The sequence below is a fragment of the Corapipo altera genome, unplaced genomic scaffold (genome assembly GCF_003945725.1).
Source record: "Corapipo altera isolate COAL_440 unplaced genomic scaffold, ASM394572v1 343, whole genome shotgun sequence".
Lineage (NCBI taxonomy): Eukaryota > Metazoa > Chordata > Aves > Passeriformes > Pipridae > Corapipo > Corapipo altera.
In genome coordinates, this window is record NW_020884913.1 from 6,898,568 (window position 1) to 6,902,676 (window position 4,109).

Below are 4,109 nucleotides of genomic sequence, written 5' to 3' on the forward strand. Positions count from 1 at the left end.
GAAATATTCATTGCTCATCTCCTAACAAGATTATCCTGAAATCCTCCACTGCTCTGAGGGAGATTTAAAACCTTTCAGGCTCTCGGTAACCATAGCAGCACAGATGTGAGAACTGAGGGGAGACAAGTGATGTGAAAAATCATTGGGGATGCAGAGACTGGCTCTATGTGACTGTGTGTGACTGCAGTGCCACATCTCTTTGTCTCACACAGCCTGGGCTGGCCCTTTGTCCTGCCCACACCACACAGGACACTTCCACTCTTTGTAGAAATGACCCAGACCAAGGACAGTGCTCGTGACATGACCCAGTCTTGGCTCCCACAGCACCAGGGTCACCTTCCCAGCCAGAGCCTGGAGTTTGGGAAACCCTCCAAGGATGGCATTGCTGCTTGGCATTTGCCAGCGTGTCCATCAGCTCATGGCTCCTTCACTGTGGGGTGCTGGTGGAAGGTTTAGAGCCAGGATGGGGTGTTTGGAGCCTGGGGTGCCCAAATCCCTCCTGCCACGGGGTCCTCCTTCACCCTCAGCATCATTTCTGCACCTGTGAGAGAGACGCTGGGTGTTGTGAGGTTGGACAGATCCATGTTTTGAGGCCCTTTGGAATGAAATGCTGGGAAAAGGAGCAGCAGCAAGGGCATCACAAAGTCCCCCAGCACATCCTGAGAGCATGTGGAGTTTTGCTATAGCAGCTGGGAGGAACCATGGGAAAACCCTTTCATCTCCTCCCTTGAAAACCCCTGTCACTACGTCTATCTAAGCACAAAGAAGCATTGATCAAATTCTTTTCTATTTAAAAAAAACAAAAAGGGTTTTGGCTTTAAACAGCTTTCAAAAGCTGGGGTAAGATTACTCGTCCTGCCCTGTTTCCTCAGCATGTTTGGGTTATTTCCACTGATGCCAATGGCACAACAAGGCAACAAAGTGTGACCACTCCTTCGTTCATGTGCTTATACCCACCACCTCTGCTCATCCACCCCTTCTCCTGGTTTTCAGCCTGTCGAGGTCCTACAGCTGTGCCATCACATCTTCTGCATCCTCAGCTCCTTCCTATGGCTCAGCCCTTGGCATCACCTTTGGGCTCTCCCCATGGCTCAGGAAATCTTACCAGAAAGAGCTTCATGTTGGCAAGCAAAGGAGCATCACCAGATGACACCACAGGGTACTGGAGACCAATCCTTTGCCAGTCCTGTTAGGGACCAACCTTTCCCTTCTCCAAGGGCACGCTGAGACCAGGACAGGACTCTGCTCACCTTGATACAATCTTGTCTCTCCTAATAGTAAGACCAGCTAAGGAAAGCTAAACATGGCTGAAATGTAACAATAATTTGGGGGTTAAGAGAGAGGAATAATTCTGGTGCAGAAAGGTTTTGAAATCAACAAATTTCAGCCAGATCAATAAATCATAACCAATACATTCAGCCAGAATTAAATGCTGGAAGTGAGACTTGGATATGGAAAGGAGATCAGCTGCATTAAAGCTACAAGAAACCACACACCTCCAAATTTATCATAAGAACTTATTTTAACTTTTGAGCGAGCTCCCTTTGTATTTGCACTTTGCATAAATCAGCTTCTGAAACAACTCAAGCACGGAATGGAAGGTGGCTGCTGAGGAAAAACACCCAGGTGGGGCAGCCTGCACCTCTAAAGCAACCCCACTGCTGAGTCAGGGCCAGCATCCCTCCCCACGTCTGCCGGCATCCGCTCCTGGAGACCGCGGTGCATCGTTCTCAGGGAGATTTTATTTTCCCCTCTGGTTAAATATTTCATAAAAATCGGGGAATAACTGACAGCTGAGTGTGGATGTTATGACGGACGGGAGAGCTTATTTATCCCCCTCGAGTCAAATATTTCATTGCTTCACTGAAGGCTTGGGCACATTTGCAGCAACGCCGTCTGCAAACGAGTCCCCAGCCCCAGGTAAGCGCAAGAAACGCTGTGGGTGCCGCTGTCCAGCCCCTGACATGCCTGGCCTTGAGCCACCCAATGGGTAGGGATCAGCCACTGATTGTCCCTGCTGCCAGCCAGCCCAGGAATGCCAAGGAGCACTCGTTAATCTCCAGGCAGGACAGCAGTGCTGGACGGCTGCGGTGCTGTGGCTCCCAGCGCTCCCGGCAGCGGCGGCAGTGCAATGCAGCGTGCTCAGCTCCAGGGCTGGAGTGGCTTTCCAGGGCTGAACTCCGCGGATTGGCCCGGAGCACCCCGCTCTCCTCCCTCCCTGCCCTCCCGCCTCCAGCACCCACAACCCACTGGAGATTGGACAGCTTGGTGCCACATGGCAGAGAGGAACCAGGATAAAAAAATAATGAGCCGGACTTGTGGATTGTAGAGCGCGCGGCGAAACAGCCGGGGAGAAGTTTGCGGAGCGGTGACACCAAGCTCCTCTGGCTGCACGGAGTCGCTGCAGGGGAGGACGGACAGACGGAGGGACACCGGGGCTGCAGCCACCCAGGGACACCTGTGGGGTGAGCGCCAGCTGCGGAGCATCCTGTCCCCTCTGCACCAGCCATGTCCCTGGTGGTGAAGGAGAAAAACCACGTCCGGTTGGTCTTCTTGGGAGCTGCCGGCGTGGGCAAGACATCCCTCATCCGCCGCTTCCTGATGGACACCTTCGAGCCCAAGCACCGGCGCACGGTGGAGGAGCTGCACAGCAAGGAGTACGAGGTGTGCGGGGCCACGGTCAAGGTGGAGATCCTGGACACCAGCGGCAGCTACTCCTTCCCGGCCATGAGGAAGCTCTCGATCCAGAACAGCGACGCCTTCGCCCTGGTCTACGCCGTGGATGACGCCGAGTCCTTCGAGAGCGTGAAGAGCCTGCGGGAGGAGATCCTGGAGGTGAAGGAGGACAAGTTCCCCCCCATCGTGGTGGTCGGCAACAAGGCGGAGAGCGGCGGCGAGCGGCAGGTGCCGGTGGAGGACGCCCTGTCGCTGGTGGAGCTGGACTGGAACAGCCGCTTCGTGGAGACGTCGGCCAAGGACAACGAGAACGTCCTGGAGGTGTTCAGGGAGCTGCTGCAGCAAGCCAACCTGCCCAGCCGGCTCAGCCCTGCGCTCTGCAAGAGGAGGGAGACCCTGCCCAAGGAGCAGGCGCTGAGGCCACCCATGAACAAGACCAACAGCTGCTCCATGTGCTGAGCCGGCTGCCCCGGGGCCGGGAGGAAGGCGCCGGCAGCAGCGGCACCGGCTGGAAACTCAGGTGGGCTGGGTGGGGAGAGGCGCTGCCTTGGCCAAAACTAACCCTGCTGCCTCCCACCCCTTCCTCCCTTTTCCCCACCCAGCCCACCAGGAGCAGAGAGGGTTGGAGGTGATGAGGAGGGAGCTGGAAGGGATGCTGGTTGCCGGGACAGTGCGGGGAGAGGGTGAATTCCCAAAAAAGGCAGGAGGCTTACCTGGGGAACGGCCATCAGCAGCCAGAGTGCTGGGTGGGAGCAGACAGGCACAAACAGCAGGGCTCTGGCCATGGGATTGGAAGGCAGATCTGGGCACCTGCAGCTGCATCACCCCCACCAGTGCTGCTCTCCCGGGGAGCCCTCAGGCCCTGGGTCACCTCAGCCCAGGCACTCGCACCTCCAAGCTCCCGGCACGGCCACGGCAACCACGGCAGACCCAGTGTCCAAAGTAGTTCTGAGTTTGTACCTGGCGTAGAGCATGAGATAGGGCAGTCTGTGCATCAGTTTGGTTTTCTCTATTCTCTTTTCGTTTGTTTGTTTTTTAAACATTCCCAATAAACACTTTGTTGCGAAGTGGAGCTGGAAATTGTCTCGCTTTCTTTCTACTGTCTTTCAAGTGCTGCAGTGCCCAATATCAGTTTTATGCCCTTATCACTGCATTTTGCTTTCCCTCCTCCATGCTCCATCCCTATCTGGAGTGTCCTGGCACTGGAGGAGCCTCCCCAGCTCTCCAGCCTCCCCTGGCAGTGTCAGGACATTGTATTATGATTTTGCTGCTAACTGAACCACACTTCAATTTTTCACCAAGCAGGAGAAACTAACAATAGAACACTTTCTCACCTCTGAGTACAGAAAACAACCAGCCATTAAAGGACAGCTGATCCACTGGAATAAAAACACAAACACGTTAAAAGGAGATAATAAATGGTGCAGGGGAAG

At 54.9% G+C, this 4,109-nt stretch overlaps 1 pseudogene across 1 annotated transcript; it reads left to right on the forward strand.

The window, feature by feature from the left end:
• Positions 1–2,259: 2,259 nt before the first annotated feature.
• LOC113952404 lies at positions 2,260–3,138 on the forward strand (annotated as a pseudogene). The gene has a single exon (XR_003529540.1). The product of XR_003529540.1 is annotated as a GTP-binding protein Rhes pseudogene (transcript).
• Positions 3,139–4,109: the final 971 nt, after the last annotated feature.